This window comes from Tursiops truncatus, chromosome 1 (genome assembly GCF_011762595.2).
Source record: "Tursiops truncatus isolate mTurTru1 chromosome 1, mTurTru1.mat.Y, whole genome shotgun sequence".
NCBI lineage: Eukaryota > Metazoa > Chordata > Mammalia > Artiodactyla > Delphinidae > Tursiops > Tursiops truncatus.
The window spans coordinates 77969502-77995793 of NC_047034.1; the positions used below are offsets into that span (position 1 = coordinate 77969502).

At 42.6% G+C, this 26292-nt stretch overlaps 1 long non-coding RNA gene across 1 annotated transcript in view; it reads left to right on the forward strand.

Moving 5' to 3' along the window:
• LOC109547385 (uncharacterized) overlaps window positions 1–26292 on the forward strand; it is an 88928-nt gene that overhangs the window by 13071 nt on the left and 49565 nt on the right. The window contains exons 5-9 of the long non-coding RNA XR_004527632.2: window positions 10347–10948; window positions 11034–11327; window positions 11511–13081; window positions 13623–13786; window positions 14186–14598. This is a non-coding gene — a long non-coding RNA (uncharacterized lncRNA). The remainder of the gene's footprint in view (window positions 1–10346; window positions 10949–11033; window positions 11328–11510; window positions 13082–13622; window positions 13787–14185; window positions 14599–26292) is intronic.

Genomic DNA, 26292 nt, shown 5'->3' on the forward strand with positions numbered 1-26292 from the left:
GTGTTTTGGGGTGTCTGTGGACTTATTATGATTTTAGGCAGCCTCCCTGCTAATGTGTGGAGCTGTGTTCCTGACTTGCTAGTTGTTTGGCATAGGGTGTCCATCACTGTAGCTTGCTGGTCATTGAGTGAAGCTGGGTGCTGGTGTTAAGATGGAGATCTCTGGGATATTTTTGCCGTTTGATATTATGTGGAGCTGGGAGGTCTCTTGTGAACCAGTGTCCTGAAGTTGGCTCTCCCATCTCAGAAGCACAGCACTGACTCCTGGCTGCAGCACCAAGAGCCTTTCATCCACACGGCTCAGAATAAAAGGGAGAAAAAGTAGAAAGAAAAAATTAGTAGAAGTAGAAAGAAAGAAAGAAAGAAGGGAAGGAGGTAAGGAGGGAGGAAGGAAGGAAGGAAGGACGGAAGGAAGGAAAAAAAGAAAGAAAGAAGATAAAGTACAATAAAATAAAGTAAGATAAAATATAATAAAGTTATTAAAATAAAATATAATTATTAGGAGAAAAAAATTTAAAAAAAGACAAAAACAAACAAAGAAAAAAACGGATGGATAGAACCCTAGGACAAACCCTAGGACAGATGGATAAAACCCTAGGCAAAGTTATACAGACAAAATTTCTCACAGAAGCATACACATACACACTCACAAAAAGAGGTAAATCGGAAAAAATCATAAATCTTGCTCTCAAAGTCCACCTTCTCAATTTGAGATGATTTGTTGTCTAAAGGAGGGAAGGAAGGAAAGAAAGAAAGAAAGAAAGAAAATAAAGTAAAATAAAATAAAGTTATTAAAATAAAAAAATAATTATTAAGGAGAAAAAATTAAAAAAAAAAATGGACGGATAGAGCCCTAGGACAAATGGTGGAAGCAAAGCTATACAGACAAAATCTCATACAGAAGCATACACATACACACTCACAGAAAGAGGAAAAGGGGAATAAATCATAAATCTTGCTCTCAAAGTCCACCTCCTCAATTTTTCTTTTTCCATCCCCTCACTTTCATTCTGTATTTGTCCCTAGGTCTGAAGTGGGTCTCTTGTAGATAGCATATGCATGGGTCTGTTTTTAATATCCATTCAGCAAGCCTGTGTCTTTTAGTTGGAGCATTTAATCCATTCACATTTAAGGTAATTATCAACATGTACATTCCTATGACCATTTTCTTAATTGTTTTGGGTTTGTTTTCATAGGTCGTTTTCTTCTCTTGTGTTTCCCACTTAGAGAAGTTCCTTTAGCATTTTTTTGTAGATCTGGTTTGGTGGTGCTGAATTCTTTTAGCTTTTGCTTGTCTGTAAAGCTTTTGATTTCTCTGTTGAATCTGAATGAGATCCTTGCTGGGTAGAGTAATCTTGGTTGTAGGTTCTTTCCTTCCATCACTCCCTTCTGGCTTTCAGAGTTTCTGCTGAGAAATCAGCTGTTAACCTTATGGGATTTCCTTTGTATGTTATTTGTCATTTTTCCCTTGTTGCTTTTGATAATTTTTCTTTGTCTTTAATTTTTGTCAATTTCATTACTATGTGTCTTGGTGTGTTTCTCCTTGGGTTTATCCTGCCTTGAACTCTCTGTTCTTCCTGGACTTAGATGGCTATTTCCTTTCCCATATTAGGGAAGTTTTCAACTATAATCTCTTCAAATATTTTCTTGGGTCCTTTCTCTCTCTCTTCTCCTTCTGGGACCCATAAAATGCAAATAATGTTGTGTTTAATGTTGTCCCAGAGGTCTCTTAGGCTGTCTTCATTTCTTTTCATTCTTTATTCTGTTCCACAGCAGTGAATTCTACCATTCTGTCTTCCAGGTCACTTATCCATTCTTCTGCTTTTATTATTCTGCTATTGATTTCTTCTAGTGTATTTTTCATTTCAGTTATTGTATTGTTCATCTCTGTTTGTTTGTTCTGTAATTCTTCTAGGTGTTTGTTCTTTAATTCTTCTATGTCTTTGTTAAGCATCTTCTAGATCTTTGCCTCCATTCTTTTTCCGAGGTCCTGGATCATATTCACTATCACTATTCTGAATTCTTTTTTCTGGAAGAATTCTTTTTCTGCCTATCTCCACTTCGTTTAGTTGTTTTTCTGGTGTTTTATCTTGTCCCTTCATTTGGTACATAGTCTTTTGCCTTTTCATTTTGTCTGTCTTTCGGTGAATGTGGTTTTTGTTCCACAGCCTGCAGAGTTGTAGTTCTTCTTGCTTCTGCTGTCTGCCCTCTGGTGGATGAGGCTATCTAAGAGGCTTGTGCAAGCTTCCTGATGGGAGGGATGGGTGGTGGGTAGAGCTGGATGTTGTTCTGTTGGGCAGAGCTCAGTAAAATTTAATCTGCTTGTCTGCTGATGGGTGGGACTGGGTCCCTCCATGTTGGTTGTTTGACCTGAGGCGACCTGGCCCTGGAGGCTACAGGCTCTTTGGTGGGGCTAATGGCAGACTCCGGGAGGGCTCACACCAAGCAGTACTTCCCAGAAGTTCTGCTGCCAGTGTCCTGGTCCCCGTGGTGAGCCACCGCCACCCCCCACCTCTGCAGGAGGCCCTCCAACAGCAGCTGGTAGGTCCAGTTCAGTCTCCCATGGGGTTACCACTCCCTCCCAGGGTCCTGATGCACACACTACTTTGTACATGTCCTCCAAGAGTGGAGTCTCTTCTTCCCCCAGTCCTGTCAAAATCCCGCAATCAAATCCCACCAGCCTTCAAAGTCTGATTCTCTAGGAATTCCTCCTCCCATTGCTGGACCCCGTGGTTGGGAAGCCTGACATGGGACTCAGAACCTTCACTCCAGTGGGTGGACCTCTGTGGTATAAGTTCTCCAGTTTGAGAGTCGACCACCCAGCAGCAATGGGATTTGATTTTATTGTGATTGCACCCCCGCTACCATTTCACTGTGGCTTCTCCCCTGTCCTTGGATGTAGGGCTTCTTTTTTGGTGAGTTCCAGTGTCCTCCTGTTGATGATTGTTCAGCAGTTGTGATTCTGGTGCTCTTGCAAGAGGGAGTGAGCACACGTCCTTCTACTCTGCCATCTTCCCATCATTTTCTCCCTTTATATTTGTTAGTATTTTTTAATGTATTTAGGTGCTCCTATATTGGGTTCATATATGTTAACGAGTGTAATATCCTCTTTTTGTATTGATCCTTTTATCATTATACAGTGTCCTTCTTTATCTTTCTTTATGGCTTTTGTTTTAAAGTCTATTTTGTTTGATATAGTATTCTTATCCTCGCTTTCTTGTCATTTCCATTTGCATGAAATATGTTTTTCCATCTCCTTACTTTCAACCTATGTGTGTTCTTCACCCTAAAGTAGGTCTGTTGTATGCAGCATATTTTTTTTTTAATCAAATGTACCACTCTATGTCTTTTGATTGGAGCATTTAGTCCATTGACATTTAAGGTGATTATTGATAGTTAGGTATTTATTGCTACTTTAAACCTTGTTTTCCATTTGATTTTGTATTTCTTCTTTGTTGTTTTTCTGTTTGTTGTTTGATGATTGTCTTACGTATTATGCTTGTCTTCTCTTTTTGATTTTTGTGAATCTATTGTATGTTTTTTTTGAGGGTATTAAATTGTTTATTTATTACACATGATAATGGATGATACACAAGATTCATTCCCATCTATATCTGGTGCCATAATCCAATTTAGATATATTGCATAGGATGTGCCAACAATCATATATTAATAATCAAAAAAACTCCATGACTTGGCTTGGGTGACCCTTTTCACAGTGAGCTCCAGGTCACAATGCAGTAACTGTCAGTTCAACGACACCAAAGTTTCAGAAGACAATAGTTTCTCCACCAAAGCAGGTTGTAAATAAATTTTTTTTTTTGGTAAATAAATTTTTGATGGAACCTGGCATCACCCTGAAGGAATACTAACTTCACACTGTTGGGGTAGTTTACCAAAATGGTTTCAGAGTAGACTAACTTTACACAGCACATTTAAAAAAAAAGACACATTTATTCAGCGTCATGATCAGACTATTACATTTAGCAATCAACAGCATGGGTGCAAAAAAAAAAAATCTACATTAAAACCCTTTGTTGGAATGCTTTACACTTTCCACAGGACAGAAACTAAAATAACCTGTTATACAATTAGTCACAAATACAGTCCTCGAGTTTTTTTGCCCATACACATGAGTATTATCTAAAACATGTCTTCTTTGTAGCAGTTAGGCCCTGCCACCACTGTGCTTGGCTGAGTTCACAAATCTTTTGTAACCTGTAGCTTCCCTGTCACTTCTCTGGCTCTCCTCTCCTGCTAAGCTTTGTTTCCTGGCAATAATCAAAACCTTCTGCCAGTTCCATAGCTACTGCTGCTGCTGGAACCACCATAGCCACCTTGGTTTCGGGGTTTGGCAAAGTATTGGCCTCCACCACCATAGGGGCCAGAACTTCTGCCTCCAAAGTTTCCTCCTTTCATGAGTCCAAAATTTGAAGATTGATTGTTGTAACTGCCAAAATCATTGTAGCTTCCGCCACCTCCAAAATTGCTTCCATCATTACCAAATCCATTATAGCCATCCCCACTGCCACCATATCCACCACCACCGCGGCTGCCACCAAAGCCACCTCGACCGCTGAAGTTTCCTCCACGACCAAAGTTGTCATTCCCACCAAAACCACCTCCACGACCACCACCAAAGTTTCCAGAACCACTTTGACCTCTTTGGCTGGATGAGGCACTAGCCATCTCTTGTTTAGATAGGGCTTTCCTTACTTCACAGTTGTGGCCGTTCACAGTGTGGTATTTCTGAATGACAATCTTGTCTACAGAGTCATGGTCATCAAAGGTTACGAAAGCAAAGCCTCTCTTTTTGCCACTGCCTCTATCAGTCATGATTTCAATCACTTCAATTTTCCCATACTGTTCAAAATAATCTCTTAGATGATGTTCTTCAGTGTCTTCTTTAATACCACCAATAAAAATCTTTCTCACAGGGCTTCCCTGGTGGCGCAGTGGTTGAGAGTCCGCCTGCCAATGCAGGGGACACGGGTTCGTGCCCCGGTCCGGAAAGATCCCACATGCCACGGAGCGGCTGCGCCTGTGAGCCATGGCCGCTGAGCCTGCGCGTCCGGAGCTTGTGCTCTGCGACGGGAGAGGCCACAGCGGTGAGAGGCCCGCGTACCGCAAAAAAAAAAAAAAAAAAAAAAAAATCTTTCTCACAGTTAAGTGGGCACCAGGTCTTTGAGAATCTTCTCTTGAGACGGCCCTCTTTGGTTCCACAACTCTTCCATCCACCTTGTGTGGCCTTGCATTCATGGCCGCATCCACCTCCTCCACAGTGGCATATGTGACAAACCTGAAGCCTCTGGAGCGTTTGGTGTTTGGATCCCTCATCACCACACAATCTGTGAGCGTTCCCCACTGCTCAAAATGGCTCCTCAGACTCTCATCGGTTGTTTCAAAGCTCAAACTTCCGATGAAGAGCTTCTGCAGCTGTTCGGGCTCTTTGGGTGACTGACTTAGACGTGACGGCAGTGGAGGAGGGGCGAGACGTCAACGATGCTTACTCGGCGGCGTCCACGAGCAGAAAAGCTATTGTATGTTTTTGATTTGTGGTTACACTGTTTTTCAAGTATATTAACCCATTACTATATCTACTTGCTTTAGACCTGTAGTCATATAGGCTCGAACACATTCTAAAAAAGGATCTACATTTTCTTACTCTCTCCCCCACATTTTATGATTTTGATGTCTTCTTTTACAGCTTCATGTTTATCCCTTTTGCTGCTCATTGTAGTTACCATCACTTTCACAAACTTTTTTTTGATTTTTAAAAAATCTGTGTACTAGCTTATTTAAGTGATTTACTTTCCAGTTGTGATTTTCTTTCCTATAGATTTCTGCTTTTTTTCTATTTAGACAAGGTCTTTCAATATTTTGGGGGGAAGTAAGCTTAGTATTGCTGAATTCTTTTAGTGTTTGCTTGTCTGAGAAATTCGTTATCTCTTCTTCTATTCTAAATGATAATCTTGCTGTGTAGAGTATCCTAGGTTGCAGGTTTCCCTTTCAGGACTTTGAGTATATCTTGCACTCCCTTCTGTCCTGCTACATTTCTGTAGAGAAATCAGCTGATAGCTCTATATGGGGGTTCCTTTTTACTTAACTCTTTGTATTTCTTTGCTATGATTAGAATCCTTTCTTTAACTTTTGCCATTTTAATTATAATATGTCTTGGCATAGGTCTGTTTGGGTTCATCTCTTTGGGACCCTCTGTTCTTCCTGTAACTGGATATCTGTTTCCTTCTTTAGGTTTGTGAAATTTTCAGCCATAATTTCTTACATTTTTGATCCCCTTTTCTCTTTCTTTTCCTTCTGGGATGCCAATTATGCATAGCTTGGCACACTTTATATTATCCCACCAGTCTAGTATATTGATTTCATTTTTTAAAATTTGTCTTTCTGTCTGCTGTTCTGATTGGGTGATTTTCATTATCCTATCTTCCAGATCACTTATTTGTTCTTCTTATCCAGCTTGCTATTTATTGCCTTTAGCTCAGCTTTTGTTTCAGCAAATGAGTTTTCTAATTTTAATTGGCTCCTCTTTATAGTTTCTAGTTCCTTCTTACAGTAATCTGAATTTCTGTCAAGTTTTTCTTAATTCCTTCAGCATTTTCATTACCTCCTTTTTGAACTCGAGGTCTAGTAGACTGGAGAGGTCACTTTCATTGTTCTTTCAGGGGAATTCTCTTGATCTTTTAATGGGGAGTGGATCCTCTGCTTCTTCATTTCATTTATATTTCTCTGACTCTATGAGTTTAGGAGAAACAGCTATCTACTGTGGTCTTTTTTTTTAAACATCTTTATTGGAGTATAATTACTTTACATTGTTTTGTTAGTTGCTTCTGTATAAGAAAGTGAACCAGCTATACGTATACGTATATCCCCATATCCCCTCCCTCTTGCATCTCCCTCCCACCCTCCCTATCCCACCCCTCTAGTTGGTCACAAAGCACGAGCTGATCTCCCTTCCCACTAGCTATCTATTTTACATTTGGTAGTGTATATATTGTCAATGCCACTCTCTCACTTCATCTCAGCTTACCCTTCCCCCTCCCTGTGTCCCCAAGTCCATTCTCTACATCTGAGTCTTTATTCCTGTCCTGCCCCTAGGTTCGTCAGAACCTTTCTTTTTTAAATTAGATTCCATATATATGTGTTAGCATACGGTATTTGTTTTTCTCTTTCTGACTTACTTCACTCTGTATGACAGACTCTAGGACCATCCACCTCACTACAAATAACTCAATTTTGTTTCTTTTTATGTCTGAGTAATATTCCATTATACATATGTGCCACATCTTCTTTATCCATTCATCTATCAATGGACACTTAGGTTGCTTCCATGTCCTGGCTATTGTAAATAGTGCTGCAATGAACATTGTGGTACATGACTCTTTTTGAATTATGTTTTTTTCAGGGTATATGCCCAGTAGTGGGATTGCTGGGTCATCTGGTAGTTCTATCTACTGTGGTCTTGAAGGGCTGGTTTTTTTTTTTTTTACATCTTTATTGGAGTATAATTGCTTTACAATGGTGTGTTAGTTTCTGCTTTATAACAAAGTGAATCAGTTATACATATACATATGTTCCCATATCTCTTGAAGGGCTGTTTTTATGTGGGAGCATCCCTGTGTAGCCTCTGTGAGTCTAATATTTTTGCTGCAAGGGCTATTTTTAGTATGGATTCCTGCCTTGTCTTTCCTCAGTGTGTGCTGGCCATTATCCCCTTGATAGGGCATGTAATTGTTGTGGTGACCAGAGCTTGCACTGGATGTTTAGTGCGGCCTCCTCTTTGCTCTGTGGTTGTCACAGCCCTGTTCAATGCAGGGTCTCCTCCCCAGTTGTTGAAGTAGACAGCCCCAGATCCATTTCTGAACTGTGGTGTGAGGCACGTGGGACTGGAGCACCCCTGCTGGGAGAGGAGCCACTGAGTATTCATCTTTAGAGGCTTTCCACTGGAAAGTGCACTCTGTGGTGTTGCCTGTCACCTCTTGTGTGGGATCACAAAGTACACTGTTTTTGACACTGCCCTTGGCCTTGCTTCAACCATGGGCATTCAGGCAACTGGCCCAGGTGTCTGTCAGTCACTGTGCTCACAAAGCCACTAGCACAGATCCTTTGGCACAGAACCGCTGAAGTCAGGCACCAGGACTACCATAGTTGTGTGCCTGGACCCACTGTGGGAGCTACTGAGTCAGCTCAGATCCTGGCTCCATCTCCACATATATGTGCCAGAAGAGCCTGCAGCCAGCCCATATCCCAACACCCACCCTAGCCATAGGATAACCAGTAAACTGCTCAGATGTCCTGCAGGCACTGAGTTTGTAAAGCCACCCGCAGCAGGTCAATCTGTGAATTGCACAGCCACAGGGAGAAGACTCAGATTTCAGCCCTACTTCTGAATTCCCACTTGGATCAGCTTGGATTTCAGCCCTGACTCCATGTGTGGGCCAACCTACCAGTGTCTGTGTGCTCCCAGAACTCTTAGAGGTGGAGCTGCACCCACTGTGAGCACACCAGAATAAGGCTGCCATGGCAGGCCCCGTCCCTCCCTTAGGGAGTGTGTTAACAGTGGGGCTGCAAGGCTGGACCCTGGGCTTCTTCCTGCCCATACTGCTGGTTGTGACTTGGACCATACGCCAGCCCCTTCAGACTGTCTGTACACAGCCAACCCCAGTCCTCTCTCTGGGTCTGTCCCCTGAAGCCCGAGTTTCAGCCCTCTGCCCCTGTGTATACCAGCCAGTGTGTGTCTTGGGCTGGGGAGTGCCCGGAGGTGGCACAGCCCCTCTGTGCTGGTCTGTCTCTGTTTTGCCTGCTGCAAACTGGCTGCTGCACTCTTCTCTGAGCCTCTGAATCTTCCTTTCTGTCCTGGATGATCTCCCTACCAATGAAGGGGCTTCCTAAGGTGAGGGAACATTTCCTCTTTCACAGCTCCTTCCCAGGGACGCAGGTCCTGTCCCGATTTCTTTCCTTTTGTCCTACCCAGTTATGTGGTGACCTTTCTTGCAATTTTGGTTTTATGAGATCTTCTGCCAGCATTCAGCAAGCATTCTGTGAGAACTGTTCCACATGTAGATGTATTTTTGATGTATCTGTGGGATGTGAGCTCCACATCCTTTTATTCTACCATCTTGACCCGGCCCCACTAGCTTCTGATTTTTAAGCCATTTTTAACACCTCAAGTTTTGTTCAAAGAGCTTGCTAGAGAATATGTTACTGTTTTAAATAAACATTGAGAATGTCTGCCATATATATAAAATCTTTCCCTTTAAGTTTTAGTTTTTATTATTACCATATTCTCTTTTAGATCAATAAGAACCAACAATTTTCTTTTGTGTTATTGTTAACAGAAAAAGATATGTCCAAATCAAATTGCTTTCCTCACCATGACAGTATGCAATGAAATCAATTTAAAAAGTTATATCTTGCTGTTATTATTTATTTATATTTTACGGTACGCGGGCCTCTCACTGTTGGGGCCTCTCCCGTTGTGGAGCACAGGCTCCGGACGCGCAGGCTCAGCGGCCATGGCTCATGGGCCCAGCCGCTCTGCGGCATGTGGGATCTTCCCGGACTGGGGCACGAACCCGTGTCCCCTGCATCGGCAGGAGGACTCTCAACCACTGCGCCACCAGGGAAGCCCCTTGCTGTTATTTTTTCATAAGGTGGTATAGGAAACCCCAGAACACAAGACAGGCCTCAGGATCCCTTTACTGAAAGCTGCTTCAGAGGCAGACCCCATATGTCCTCTGACCTCAAGAATCAACTGAACTGCATTTCTCCCCACTCCTGACCTGGCATAAAGGAGACAGAATTGGAGTAAGGAGAGAAGATGATGACAAAGTAAGGGTCAACCGAGAGGTCAAGGGAGGTTGCTGATTAGGGTGGAGGGCTGATGAGGATGGAATCTAGAGGGATGCCCATGAGGACCCGAGCTCCCACAGATGGGCCAGACATCTGCTCCTGGAAGGTCAGAGCAGGTCAAGGATCACCTGCACACTCTGATGACAGACGGTGATAAGTTTGGGGTGGACTTTATGGCTCCGACTGGTGCAGTAGTTTCCTTACCTCCAAATGCGTCCTTGCCTTCTTCAAAACATCGTGTGTCCTGGTCACTGAAACGAGAAAGCAGCCCCCAAGGCAGAAATTACCAGTGGGCCCACGCTTGCGTTGGATTTGTGTTCTAAAGCTTGTCTTTCTGGACACTCAGCTCGGGGTCTCCTGCTGCCCCCCCACCCCGTGTCCCCTCCTCTGCCTCCACGATTACTGATGGCACAGGAGGTTTAGAGACGTCACATCAGTCTCCCCCATCCCCTAACCTCTCTGGTCTCTGTCCATTCACAGCACAGGTGGCGGACCTGGAAGGACCCCCATTTCCTGTCCATTCCCTGGCTGGGGGCACCCACACTGGCTGAAGATAAACTGTTCCATGCTCTCCTTCTGCTGGTTGGCGGTCTTCAGATGCTCAGCTGTGCTCTGAAGGAGACTCTCCTGTTTGGATAGTTTGGTTCTCAGTTCCAGAAGCTCCCTTTTCATGGACTCTCCCTGGGAAGAAAAACAGGCTCTGTCAACGGTCAGAAGGCCTAAAGCACCCTGTGTTCGGTGGCTCTTTACAGCTCCAGATAGGATTCTACAATCTTCTCAAGTAGTTTTGGAGCAGATTTCCCTCATCAAAGCCTCTCAATCCCTCCAGCAGGTGGTGGTGGCTCAGGATGGGCCATGAGGTGGGAGCATTGAGGACCTGGAAGCCCGGTGCAGATTAGCAGAGGCTACACTCCTGTTGCTGCGGAGAACCTGACTCCAGGCCACACTGAAGCTCCCAGCTGTGAACAAGAGCTCAGATTTCATGCTGACATAGTTATATCACTTGGGCATCACAAGTAAGACTTGGTCGTTGGGAATATTACGCCTGGATATCACGCCTGGGGAGCCAGGGCTGGCCTGAGGTAGTCTGCTAGTTGGTTAATATTTGAATATTTGTGCCAATCTCAAGATGGCAAAACAACCCTTTCTTTTTTTCCTTCCCCCCAGCACCACACGGCTTACAAGGCCTTAGTTCCTCCACCCAGGGACTGAACCTGGGCCCTGGCAGTGAAAGCACCAAGTCCTAACCACTGGACTGCCAGGGAATTCCCCAAACACCCCCTCCTTTGGAATTAGCATAGTTGGGTTCCCTAAAGTATCAGCGATATTATTTGGGGGTTAGAACACCTGGGAGGGATCCTGAAACCTGCCTATCCAAGGTCACCAACCAGAAAGCAGTCTGAGATCTGAGAGCACCACGGGGAGGCTGACTCTCCCCAGGCCTGACCCTGAGACGCAGATGTAAGTGATTTTCTGGGATTCCAGGGGGTGGCTACAAGAGGCTGGGTGACTCCTGGTGACATTCTGTGATCCTGCCTATGTGGACCTGGAGGTGGGGGTGGGCTAGGATGGGAAAGGAGATGTTGATATTTTTTTTTTTTGCGGTACGCGGGCCTCTCACTGTTGTGGCCTCTCCCGTTGCAGAGCACAGGCTCCGGACGCGCAGGCTCAGCGGCCATGGCTCACGGGCCCAGCCGCTCCGTGGCATGTGGGATCTTCCCGGACCGGGGCATGAACCCGTGTCCCCTGCATCGGCAGGCGGACTCTCAACCACTGCGCCACCAGGGAAGCCCGATGTTGATGTTTTAACATGGTCCTGAACTTCAGCGCAGCCAAACTTCAGAAAGTTAAAGAAACGGAACATTTAGGGGTTACCAGGGCTCTCGTGTCTCTGCCTCCTCCATGTCTTTTCCTTCTGCTCTTTGATTACTTATCCTGGGGGTCAGGGCTGTGGGGAGAGGGGATGGAGTCAGAGCTGCACTGAAAGCAGCCACCGCAGAGGAGAGGTCTGCCTCCATCCTGACAAAAGAACCAAGGCAAAAGGAAGGCCAGCTTATGCTACCAGGGGAAGAAAAGCGAGTATCTGCTCACCACATGCACACGCTCTGGGGAATGGGAACCTCTATCTGTGCAATGCCCTTGATCCTCTGATTTAATATGGCCCACTTTGGTTTTAGGGAAAACACTCTGCTTCCTGACACTCACTGTTTTCTAAATCCTCACATACTTTCTGTGCAGTAATCCGTTCTTGAATTTTGCCAAGGATCCACATCAAAATTTCTTGTCTACAGTTTTTAGTATATATTGTTTTCATCATATTGCAAATAGAGCTATCTGTCCTTTCCTGGTCTTGCAGCATCTCTCTGATCTTCATGGTTTCTCAAAGACTATTGACAGGGACTCTGAGAATAAGGCTCCGGGGCTGTCAGTCGTCTGGGGTGGAATCACCTGGGCCTGGCAGATTGAGCTCATTAAAATCTTACTGTCTTCTCACCTGGGAGGTCTGTCTGGTCTCTCCAGGCATGCAATGGTAATTTAGAAGTTCTACCTTCTCCCTTATCTATGGCTTTTGTTATCTTCCCAAGCAGTGACCTTTCCTCTCACATCTCTTGCTCTGAAGAGGCTAATTTAGAAATAACTCTTGATGTCTCTCTCCTTTTCCACAAGCAATCTTTCATTCTGGGCTTAATCCTTTGGACAATACTCTTAGTCTTTTATGACTATTCAATAAATATAAGTAAAAATAATTTGTTAATTATGATATATTGATTTGATTAAATCAATCAACACTTAGGTCGGACTTCGGTCAGCTCCCCAATCCCCCCTCAGCCCACAGAGGAAAGGATGCCCACCTGTGGATGCCCACTGAATAGTGTTGGGAAAGCTCTGGAGGATGTTTTGCTGGTACCTCCAGACACAACTGTATGGTCAGACCATTCAAGATGGCTGTTCTCTTGCTCTCTGTCCATTCTCTGCTGACCAGCCCCTCCTTCACCTACATGACTATCCAATCTGCTTAACTATAGGCTTAATCAGTAACCACCTACATGCTTGCCCCCACCCCCAGGCTCTGGTTTCCCCGGTGAGCCTACTTGACATCAATTCTCCCTATAAATGGTCGCCTCCCTCACCGAGTAGTGAAGATTGCTGCCTTGTTCTGCCTGCTGTTTGCCGAACACTGTGGAGCGTCGCTCCAGGACCTTTGTTTAGGACTTGTAAGATTCTGTATCTGTTGAACGTTGTTTCTGTCACTGTCTATGGGCTGTTTCTCTGGTGTTGCAGCTGGGGAATTACAAGGCTTGCAGACCTGCACGGTGCAGCCCAACAGTAATCGTGAGAATTAGTAACCAAAGAGGAGCCCTGAGTGTATGAGTAGGAGGTGGTGAGGAGATATGGGGATAGCAGATCAGCATGGGAGGGATACACAGAGCTGCAGCAAAGTCTGAAGAAACCTGAGAGAGTGTATAGGCCTCATGTTCCTTCCTTTCCTAGGTCCAAACTAGCTGTGAGTTGTGGGCAGGTAGAACAGGCACTAACTGGAATCTAGTTTGATAACTAATGACAGTATCTGCAGGGGGATTGCACAGAAGTGGTGGATTTCCTAGAGCCCTAGGGCTTGGAGCCTAGGAGTCTGAGGGCCCGTGGTTGGGAATTAGCAGAAAGTAGCCCTTTCTAGAGTGAGAATAGCTATGGGAGTTTGGGGTTGCTGGGTCTGGGTAGCTCTGTTCTCTCCACCTTGTCTCTTTGCTTCTCCAGTTGGTGACTGGTGTGGCCAGGGAGGAAAGGGGCCTGGGAGTGACCACCCACCTCTGGAAGCATGACTGAGCTGAGCCTGAAGCCTCTGGTTTTCTTCCCTAAGGACTCTGTTCTCACTGCAGAGCTGAGGTGTGGACTCCAGGCCCGGACTGTAGAAGTTAGAGGTGGGTCCTGTCCCAGGAAGTGCAAGCAGGCAAGTTACACATTTGGGTAACAGATGCTCTCCGTGTTGCTCATTCTGTATCTCCAAAGACACTATCCCAACCCAGCAGAAAACCCAGAGAACTCGCATCCTGGGCCTAAAGCCTGACGGGCTGAATGCCTGGCTTTCCTGTGGCTCCTCTGAGTGGGTTCTGTGCGTGCATTACCACGTGCCTTGGCTGTAGCTGTTCAGGAGGCCCTTTCCCCTAAATAGCTGCTGCTGAGCTGTGGGCAGGACAAGGGCGTATGGAAGGGACGGCTTCCAAGTGTCAGCAGCCTGGCGGGGGTGGGGGAGGAAGGCCACCTCGGTAAGAGGCTGGAGGAGGCCCTGCAGACCTGGCTCTACCACTTGCCAATCACAGGACCAGGACACAGAAGTCAGCAGGCAGATATGAGCAGATTCGGATGGAAGAGAAGTCAGAGGATTCTGGGGACCAGACCTGGTTAGACCTGCCGCAAGGAAAGTTACTCTCTGCGCTCAGATACAGCTGCAACGGGAGCATAGTACTTGCCCCCTGCCTTGCTGATGTAAGGAGCAAATACAGAAAAGCAGACCTCAGTGCTTTGAAATCTGCGAAGCTCTGCCTAGGGGTTGACCTCCAGCAGCTCCCTAATTACAACCAGAAACAGGAAGGCCTGGGCCTCTCCTACCGCTTCCGCGGGCAGTGGAGCTGAGCCTGTGTTCCAGCTGCTCCCGCAGGCGGTCATTAATGCAGATGGACTCCTCCAGGCGCTGGCGCAGGTTCCGGATTTCACCAAGGTGCTCCTCTAGCAGGTCCTGCTAGAGTCACCAGCAGGACAGGAGGAGGTGGGAGGTGGAGAATCCTGGTCACTAGTGGGGCCCACATGGGGGGTGTGGGGTTTGGCCAGTGGCCTCTCAGCAAGATCCCTAAACATCACCAGTCTCTCTCACGGGCATCCAGGAGCTCAGGTGACTTTGTTTAAAGAGTAAATTGGCTTCAAACACAGGACAGCTGGTGCTAACCAAGCCCCATGGGCCTCCTCCCATGCAGGGGTTCGTGTAAGGGAGTTGTAATTGTACATGTACAGCTACCAGGGTAACTGGTAAGTGTAAGGGGTTTTACATGGTTTAGAAAAATCACTGAAGGCTGTGGATCTCAGTCTAGGACCTAGACAGGTGTGGCCATTTCCTGAGTTGACTTCGAGTATAATAGGGAAGGCCTCACTCTACCCTAATACCTTTCCTCTTACTGACCCTTGACTGAACATTCGTTAGCAAGGGACAAAGCCCTTCCTCCACCCTTAGAGTGAAGGCCTAAGGTAAAAGATAGCACCTCATGTCAACTCATCCTATGTGATTAATGACTAGTACCCAATGCTTCCCTCAAATTACTTTTAATCTGGAAAAAAGAAACAGTCTGCGCTGATCCAGGGATCTGAAGGCTGATGAGAGAGTTGGAGAAAACACCCTCAAGAAAATAAAAAAGATGCGGTAAAGAGCAGTGGGTGGGGTGCTGATGACCAACTACGTCAACTGCCTCATTTTGCTTTGGACGCAGCCTTTTTCTGAAAATCACAATTCTCTTGCTGTTGGAACTGGGCTGCATCCCAGCCTTCAGCTGTACAGCTATACCTCTCCAGCTGGTAAGATGTCTCTCAGACCTGACCAGGAGAGTTTGGAGGGAGAGGGAGAGTTTGGTTTTGTACACAGGATTTATGTAAGGGGTAGGGATCTGTGTAGAAATAACACCACCCCCCCTTTCTGTAACAACTCCTGATTGATGGAAGAATGTTCTGTGACTGTTCATGCCTGGCATTCTGGAAGGGTCTGAGAGTGGGCTGTGAGGGGACCAGGATGCAGGGACAGAGAAGAATGAATGTGACAGCACAGAGGTAGCCATGGACTTTCTCATACCCTTGCTCAGCACCGAGGCCCTGGGCACAGAGGATAACGGATGCACTTAGGAAGGACTGAGCACTGCTAGGGCCCTTTCCTTTTATCCCCACTCTGTGAGGCAGATACTAGAGGAGAAATGGAAAACACTACCCAGATAGGAAAGGCATGGATCCTAACTGAGATTTCATTTCACTGGCTGACATGCTCGGCTTTGTGCTTTACCTGTGGGTTTGGAGTTAAGGTGGTACATGGGGGAGCCTGAAGATGGTTCCCCAGATATGCTCCCTTTCTGAGGCCTCATCATGTCCCACTGGCCTCTGCTGCCCAAGTACCCAGGCTCGAGGATTCTGCCCAGTTCTATGGTGCCCCTCAGAGGAGAGAGGGGCTGGGCAGGGTTGAGGTAGTGGGAAGAGCTGGCTTCTAAATGGTTGGTTGGCAATGTGGCTGGGGAAGTAGGATGAACATTGCTGACACCTGGGCAGAAAGAAACATGCATGAGAACCAGTATCAGAACAGAAGGATCGGCAAGGAAGCATGTGATTGCTAAGAACAGACACTAAAGGGGACATGGCTATCAGAGGTCCCAGTCTGCTGGGAAATTCCAATTAGATGAGGATTCCCATCCTAGAGGCTATAACTTTTCACCCCTTGTATTTGCTAGCATGAGACACCAAGAGGTAGGGGATGAATAACGTATCAGAAAGTCACTAGTGTACACAAAAGGGAAGTCCAGTGGCCCTAATCCTGGCTCCTGTGATAATTCTTCATGACAGATTCCAGGGAAGTTCCAGAAGTAGAACTCACTGGGAAAATCAGAGGTTAAGAGTGTGATGGGCCATAGCATTGAGCACACCTGTGAACGGGAACATTTGTGTCCCTATGAGTACTTGCTGTACCCAGAAGCTAACCTGCCAGCTTTTGGGGTTGTCAGAAGAGGAAGGGGGTATAAATCCAGCTAGACGTGGCGGCCCCAGTTACTCCAGAGTGAGGAACTTCTTTGCTGAGGCTGGGGGAGGTTCTAGGTAAGGCAAGAGGTGATTTCATTCTTACCCAACATGGTTCCAGGAACTGAAATATGTCATCACTCATGTCTAAAGTCATGAACACTCTTCCATGGGGGAGGGAGGGCCTTTCATTTCATAGGCTGGTGCTTTCATAGATCCTATGAAATCATGGGCCTTCCCATTATCTCTGCTTCTGTGTAAAAAGAAGCCCAACTTGGTGGAGAGAGGGAAAGATGTGAACAGGGCCATAGTTGAGGATATTCACATTCAGAAAACTACCTTCTTCCAGGGATTATCAATATGGGCAGTAGGTAGCTCCACCTAAGAACTAGGAGTGAGGAGTGAGGTCATGGATTAAGTGTTCAGTGGCTGTTATGGCCAAATATGTTGCTAAGGTTTCTTCCAAAATAATGTATTCTTATGCATTTGCTCGTTTGAAACTCCAAAGGCCCAAAGCCATATTTCCCTGTTGCCTTGTGGTCCTTGTCATCATCTTCAGTCAATTTAACCTGTAAATTGAAAGTCTCTATATCATTACATAATCTTAGAGATAGAAATATATGTACAGCTTGTTTACCTGAAAAGACTGCTGTTTCTCTGTGGACCAGTGGAGTTGAGCAGAATTCTTTTGTTCTCAATAAGTCATCTCAGATTTTTTTCTAGACAATGATGATTTTTCTATTCATGGTAACATTTTTATAAAGAACATATACTACCTTAGTTGAGTCCTATTGAGAAAATGGTTCCCATTGTACAAAATAAATCATCACTCTCAACTAGCTTTTCCCCACTGAGCAAGTTCTGGCCAACACTTCAGAGGTTTTTAATAAGCTTGGTAATAATTGCTTAATACATGGTATTAAGGTTATTTTTAATAACATTTCAAATAGATCAGTGCAATGTGACTTTGGGCAAGTCACTTAACTTTTTAGGTTTCAATTATCTCAGTTTAGGAAGAATTTGGTTAACTATTTTTTTCTGCTACAGATACACTTTTGAGTTTCCCCACACAGCAGTGTCATCCCTCAGTTTATATGGGAGTTGTGATGGAGGTGTGACCCCAACTTTGAAAAGCAATCTGCTCACTCCTTCCTTCACTTAGTCATGACTGCTTAGTGGAACACTTGGAAATTGTGGACATTGTCACTCTTGTGAAACCACCAGCCTAGCCAATCCCAGCAGAGTTATAGTGCGCACATATCAGGGGAACTTCCCACATTTCCAGCTCACAAACCATGGGATGATGTAAGTTAGAAGATGACTCTCTGTCTTGCCCACATCTCTCTTCCTGACCCCAGCTGCTGTGCCTCTAAACGTTATTGTAACTGTGTGGAATATATCCTTTCCACCCTGATCATGGCTTATATTTCCCCATGTACATCTGAAACACAACCACAGGTTCCTGGCATGTGCCAATCCAGGTAGATCCAGCACCTGTTGCATAGAAACTGCCCTTGCATCTTCTCTTGTTGAATATACCAGTTGTCCAAAGGCAGATAAAAGTAACATCAGATTTACTACATGTATTCAAGGAGACATATGTGAAATTTTTAAATGCCTTTGACAAGTAGGAAAGAGATACTATGGAATTGTAATGAAATTCATAAGTTACATATAGAGTTTAATTCTCATAGAAACTTAAAAAAAAAACTACAGTCAACAGAAGAGGAAGTAGGGGAATAGGCATGCCAAAACTGACTTCAAGTTATATAAAACCCAATATGTTGCCATGGGGGGAATTTGAATCAACATTATAATGGGATATATCAAGAATAATAAAGTTGGGAGGAATATACCTTTGCTAAATTAACTAGTCATAAGCTTAAGTGAAGTAGAGTATTATTCTCAAATTGTCTCCACGCTCAGAAGTATATGAAAGATTGGTACAGACTAAAAGAAGAATGTGTACAATTTTACATTTTTCTTCGAGGAAAAGCACCAAGGACAATTCAAATAGAAACAGACTGATGAATGACCTGAATATAGCCCTCAATAAATGAAAGCTACTGGGAAGTATTGCTGCCTTGTTGGTTTTCTCTGTACACACAAGACTGAACAAGGAGAAATTCTCAGATTTTAGAGTGTTTGCAAGGATCAGAAATTGCAGGAAGCCAGAAATTGAAAGGGGCTGTAGGGAAGGATGGTCTCCTTCATTGGAGGCCTTCAGAGAGGAGATAAAGAGCCTTTACTCTGAGTTATTGAGCCCTGTTCTCTGTGGCCAGCATTCTAAGGTGATGTGGGGTCTGATAAAGCTTCCTGACTTACAAGGTGTATCTCAGGGGGCTGCATTTAAACCAGAAGAATCACAGCCTTCTCATTTCCAGCATAATTCAAAAACACCTTTGTTTTCATTAGAGTTATTCACTGTTGCTTGTTTCTCTTCTCACACACTTTTGGATCCTTCACTTCCACCTCCTGGCTGTACCTCTCTTTGTCCTCCCACCCACAAATGGCTCCAGAGCGCACATGGCTGAGGAAGCAGTTATCTGTATACCATTCCCTAGGGCTGACTCTTCACTTAGGAGCTGCTTGTGCTACCATATTCAGATATGACCTCTTTGTCACCTGACCCCTTTATATATATATTTTAAATTTTAGTATATATATTTTTATAATATTGTGTTTCAGGTGTACAGCAAAGTTATTCAGTTATACATATATATTTTTACAGATTCTTTTCCTTTATAGGTTATACAAGTTATTGAATATAGTTTCCTGTGCTATACAGTAAAACCTTGTTGTTTATTTTATATATAGTAGTGTATATCTGTTAATCCCAAGCTCCTAATTTATCCCTTTGGTAAATTTATCTCTTATTTCCCCTTTGGTAACCATAAGTTTGTTCCTATGTGAGTCTATTTCTGTTTTGTGAATAAATTCATTTGTATTATTTTTTAGATTCCACATATAAGTGATATCATATAATTGTCTTTCTCTGACTTCACTTAGTATGATAATCTCATAATCTCTCAACAGAGAGATTAGTATGATAGATTAGTATTAGAGATTAGTATGATAATCTCTCAACAGCAATCTCTGTTGCTGCAAATGGCAATATTTCATTCTTTTTTATGACTGACTAATTTCCATTGTATATATATTATATGTACCACATCTTCTTTATCCATTCATCTGTCGATGGACACTTAGGTTGCTTCCGTGTCTTGTCTATTGTAAGTAGTGCTTCCATGAACATTGGGATGCAGTTATCTTTTCAAATAGGGTTTTTGTCATTTCTGAACATACACCAAGGAGTGGGGTTGCTGGATCATATGGTAACTCTATTTTACTTTTTTAAGGAACCCATATTGTTTTCCATAGTGGCTGCACCAATTTTCATTCCCACAATCAGTGTAGGGGTCCCTTTTCTTCACACCCTCTCCAGCATTTAATATTTGTAGGCTTTTTGGTGATGGCCATTCTGACCAGTGTGAGGTGGTACCTCATTGTAGTTTTGATTTGCATTTCTCTAATAATTAGCAGTGTTGAACATCTTTTCATGTGCGTTTTGGCCATCTGTATGTCTTCTTTGGAGAAATGTCTATTTAGATCTTCTGCCCATTTTTCCATTGGGTTGTTTGTGTTTTTTTTGATATTGAGATGCATGAGCTGTTTGTATATTTTGGAAATTAATCCCTTGTCAGTCACATTGTTTGCAAATATTTTTTCCCAGTCCGTAGGTTGTCTTTTCATTTTGTTTATGATTTCCTTTGCTGTGCAAAAGATTTTAAGTTTCATTAGGTCCCATTTGTTTATTTTTGTCTTTACTTTCACTACTCTAGGAGGTGGATCCAAAAAGATATTGCTGCAATTTATGTCAAAGAGTGTTCTTCCTATGTTTTCCGTTAAGAGTTTTTATAGTATCTGGCCTTACATTTAGATCTTTAATCTATTTAGGGTTTATTCTTGTGAATGGTGTTAGAGAGTGTTCTAATATCATCCTTCTACATTGTAGCTGTCCAGTTTTCCTAGCACCACTTAATGAAGAGACTGTCTTTTCGCCATTGTATATTCTTGCCTCCTTTGTCATAGATTAGTTGACCATAGGTGCTTGGGTTTATCTCTGGACTTTTTGTCTTATTCCATTGATGCATATTTCTGTTTTATTGCCAGTACCAAACTGTTTTGATTACTGTAGCTTATTACAGTAATATTAATCAATAATATTACTGATTATTATAATCTCAAGATGAGGAGCCTGATTCCTCCAGCTTCGTTTTTCTTTCTCAAGATTGCTTTGGCTATTTGGGGTCTTTTGTGTTTCCATACAAATTACAAAAATTTTTGTTCTAATTCTGTGAAAAATGGCATTGGTAATTTGATAGCTATTGCATTGAATCTACAGATTGCTTTGGGTAGTATAGTAATTTTGACAATATTGATTCTTCCAGTACAAGAACATGGTATATCTTTCGATCTGTTTGTGTCATCTTAGATTTCTTTCATCAGTGTTACAGATTTCAGAATACAGGTCTTTTGCCTCCTTAGGTAAGTTTATTCCTAGGTATTTTATTCTTGTTGATGTGATGGTAAATGGAAATTTCTCTTTGTGATATTTCATTGTTAGTGTATAGAAATGCAAGAGATTCCTGTGTATTAATTTTGTATCCTGAAACTTTACCGAATTCATTGATGAGCTCTAGTAGTTTTCTGGTAGCATTTTTAGGATTTTCTATGTATGGTATCATGTCTGCAAACAATGACACTATTACTTCTTCTTTTCCAATTTTGATTCCTTTTTTTTTTTTTAAGAAGAGGTTGGGGGTAGGAGTTTATTAATTAATTAATTTATTTTTGCTGTGTTGGGTCTTTGTTTCTGTGCGAGGACTTTCTCTAGTTGTGGCAAGTGGGGGCCACTCTTCATCACGGGGTGTGCGGGCCTCTCACTATCACGGCCTCTCTTGTGGCGGAGCACAGACTCCGGACGCACGCAGGCTCAGTAGTTGTGGCTCACGGGCCTAGTTGCACCGTGGCATGTGGGATCCTCCCAGACCAGGGCTTGAACCCGTGTTCTCTGCATTAGCAGGCAGATTCTCAACCACTGTGCCACCAGGGAAGCCCTGGATTCCTTTTATTTCTTCTTCTTCTCTGATTGCTGTGGCTAGGACTTCCAAATCTATGTTGAATAATAGTGGTGAGAGTGGACATCCTTGTCTTGTTCCTGATCTAAGAGGAAATGATTTGTTTTTCACCGTTGAGAATGAATATAGCTGCGGGTTTGTCATATATGCCCTTTGCTATGTTGAGGTAGTTTCCCTCTATGCCCACTTTCTGGAGAGTTTTTAGTATAAATGGGTATTGAATTTTGTCAAAAGCTTTTTCTGCATCTATTGAGATGATCATATTGTTTTTATTCTTCAGTTTGTTAATGTGGTGTGTCACATTGATTGATTTGCATATATTGAAGAATCCTTGCATCCTTGGGATAAATCCCACTTGATCATGGTGTATGATCCTTTAAATGTGTTGTTGGATTTGGCTTGCTAGTATCTTGTTGAGTGTTTTTGCATCTATATTCACCAGTGATGTTGGCCTGTAATTATCTTCTTTGTGGTATTCTCTCTGGTTTTGGTGTCAGGGTGATGGTGGCCTCATAGTTGAGCTTGGGTGCGTTCCTTCCTCTGCAATTTTTTGGAATAGTTTCAGAAGGATAGGTGTTAACACTTCTCTAAATGTTTGACAGAATTTGCCTGTGAAGCCATCTGGTCCTGGACTTTTGTTTGTTGAAAGTTTTTAAGTCAGTTTCCATTTCAGTACTTGTTATTGGTCTGTTCATATTTTCTATTTCTTCCTGGTTCAGTCTTGGAAGTTTGTACCTTTCTAAGAATTTGTTCATTTCTTCTAGGTGTGCATTTTATTGGCATGTAGCTTTTTGTAGAAATCTCTTGTGATCCTTTGTATTTCTCTGCTGTCAGTTATATCTTTTTCATTTCTAATTTTATTGATTTGAGCCCTCTCCTTTTTTTTCTTGATAAGTCTAGCTAAAGGTTTATCAATTTTGTTTATGTTTTCAAAGAACCAGATTTTCATTTCATTGATCTTTTCTATTGTTTTCTTTGTCTCTATTTTGTTTATTTCTACTTTGCTCTTTATGATTTCTTTCTTTCTTCTAACTTTGGGTTTTGTTTGTTCTTCTTTCTCTAGTTGCTTTAGGTGTAAGTCTAGGTTGTTTATCTGAGATTTTTCTTGTTTCCTGAGGTAAGATTGTATTGCTATAAACTTCCTTCTTAGAACTGCTTTTGCTGCATCCCATAGGTTTTGGATCATTCTGTTTTCATGTCATTTTTCTCTAGGTATTTTTAAATTTACACTTTAATTTCTTCAGTGATCCATTGGTTGTTTAGTAACATATTGTTTAGCCTCCATGTGTTTGTGTTTTACAGTTTTTTTCCTGTAATTTACCTCTAATCTCATAGAGTTGTGGTTGAAAAAGATATGACTTCAGTTTTCTTAAGTTTACCGAGGCTTGATTTGTGGCCCAAGATGTAATCTATCCTGAAGAATGTTACTTGTGCACTTGAGAAGAAAGTGTGTTCTGCTGCTTTAGTATGGAATGATCTAAAAATATCAATTAATTCCATTTGGTCTAATTTGTCATTTTAGTCTGTGTGTTTCCTTGTTAATTTTCTGTCCGGATGCTCCGTCCACTGGTGTAAGTTGGGTGTTAAAGTCCCCCACTATTATTGTGTTACTGTCGATTACCCCTTTTATGGCATTAGCATTTGCCTTATGTATTGAGGTGCTCCTATGTTGGGTGTATATATATTAACAATTATTATATCTTCTTCTTGGACTGAGCCCGTGATCATTATGTAGTGTCCTTCCTTGTCTCTTGTAAGAGTCTTTATATTTTATTTATTTAAAAAATTCTTCCACTCCCCCAGCTTTATTGAGATATAATTGACATATAATATTGTGTAAGTTTAAGGTATTTAATGTGATGATTTGATATATGTGTACATATTGTGATATTTTTAGGACATAATGTTGATGCATCCTTCACCTCTCATGATCACAATTTTTGATTGGTCTTATGGTGAGAATATTTAAGATTTACTGAATTAGCAGTTTTCAATATACAATACAGTATCAGTAACTACAGTCACTATGCTATACATTAGATTCCCAGAACTTTTTCATTGTGTAGTTGGAAGTTTAGGTTTAGATTACTTGCATATCTTGGCTATTGTGAATAATGCTGCAATTAACATGAGAGTGCATATATTTCTTTGATACCTTGTTTTCATTTCTTTCTTTCTGGGCTACATACCCAGAAGTGAAATTGCTGGGTCATATGGTAGTTCTGTTTGTAATTTTTTGAGGCACCTTCACACTGTTTTCCATAATGGCTGAACCAGTTTACATTCCCACCAACAGTGCACAATTGTTCCCTTTTCTCCAACATTTATTATTTGTCATCTTTTTGATGATAGCCATTCTGACAGGTATGAGGGGATATCTCATTGTGGTTTTGATTTGCATTTCCCTGATAATTAGTGATGTTGAACATCTTTTCATGGACCCATTGGCCATTTGGATGTCTTCTTTTGAAAAATGTCTATTCAAGTCCTCTGCCCACTTTTATTTTATTTTTAATAGCTTTATTGGAGTATAATTGCTTTACAATGGTGTTCTAGTTTCTGCTGTATAGCAAAGTGAATCAGGTATATGTATACATATATCCCCATATCACCTCCCTCTTGTGTCTCCCTCCCACCCTCCCTATATTAAAGTCTATTTTGTCTGATATGAGTATTGGTACTCCAGCTTTCTTTTGATTTCTGTTTGCATGGGATATCTTTTTCCATCCCCTCACTTTCAGTCTGCATGTATCCCTAGGTCTGAAGTGAATCTCTTGTAGACAGCATACATACCAGTCTTGTTTTTGTATCCATTCAGCCAGTCTATGTCTTTTGGAGCATTTAATCCATTTACATTTAAGGTAATTATTGATATGTATGTTCCTATTGCCATTTTCTTAATTGTTTTGGATTTGTTTTTATCAGTGTTCTTCCCTTCCTCTTTTGTTCTCTTCTCTTGTGGTTTGATGACTGTCTTCAGTGTTGTGTTTGGGTTGCTTTATCTTTTTTGTGTGTGTATCTATTGTAGATTTTTAGTTTGCATTTCCCATGAGGTCTTGATATAGCAGTCTACATATGTACAAAGTTGTTTCAAGTTGCTGGTATCTTAATTCCAAATGCAATTCCCATTTCCTGCAGTTATACTCTCCTCTTCTCATGGTTGCTGCTTTTGAGATCATTTTGTGCCTGGATGATTTTCTATTACTACTTTATGTTTGCCTTCACTAGTGAGCTTTCCCATTTGTGATTTTCTTGCTTCTAGTTGTGCCCTCTTTTTTTCCCCTCCTAGAAAAGTTCCTTTAGCGTTTGTTGTAAGCCTGGTTTGGTGGTACTGAATTCTCTTAGCTTTTGCTTGTCTGTAGAGCTTTCTATTTCTCCGTCAAATCTGAACAAGAGCCTTGCTGGGTAGAGTGTTCTTGGTTGTAGGTTGTTCCCTTTCATCACTTTAAATATATCCTGCCACTCTTTTCTGGCCTGCAGAGTTTCTGCTGACAAATCAGCTGATAACTTTATGGGGATTCCCTTGTATGTTATTTCTTGCTTTTCCCTTGTTGCTTTTTATATATTTCCTTGTATTTATTTTTTGTCAGTTTGATTAATATGAGTCTTGGCACGTTCCTCCTTGGGTTTATCCTGTATGGGACTTTCTGCACTTCCTGGACTTGAGTGACTTTTTCCTTTCCCATGTTAGGGAAGTTTTGGCTATAATTTTTTCAAGTATATTCTCAGGTCCTTTCCCTTTCATTTCTTCTTCTTGGACCCCTATATTGTGAATGTTGGTGCATTTACTGTTGTCCCCAAAGTCTCTGAGGCTGTCCTCATTTCTTTTCAATTTTTTTTCTTCATTCTGTTCTGTGGCAGTGATTTCCACCACTCTGTTTTCCAGCTCACTTGTTTGTTCTTCTGCCTCAGTTATTTGGCTATTGATTCCTTCCAGTGTGTTTTTCATTTCAGTTACTGTGTTCGTCTCCGTTTGTTTGTTCTTTAAATCTTCTTTCTCTTTGTTAAATATTTATCTTTCCAGTCTGTGCCTCCATTCATTTTCTGAGATTTTGAATCATATTTACTACCATTACTCTGAATTCTTTTTCAGGTAGATTGCCTATCTCCTCTACATTTAGTTGTTCTTGTGGGTTTTTGTCTTGCTCCTTTGTCTGCAACATATTTCTCTGTTGTCTCATTTTGTCTGACTTTCTGTGTTTGTGGTCTCTTTTCCAAAGGCTGCAGGATCATAGTTCCTCTTGCTTCTGGTGTCGGCGCCCCGTGGGTGAGGTTGGTCCAGGGGCTTGTGTAGGTGTCCTGGTGGGAGGGACTGGTGCCTGCCCTCTAGTGGGTGGAGCTGAGTCTTGTCTCTCTGGTAGGCAGGGCCGTGTCAAGAAGTGTGTCTTGAGGAGGCTGTGAGTTCAGTATGACTTTAGACAGCCTGTCTTTTGATGGGTGGGCCTGTGTTCCTAACTTGTTGGTTGTTTGGCCTGAGGCTTTCCAGCACTGGAGCCTGCAATTGTTGGGTGGGGCCAGGTCTTGGT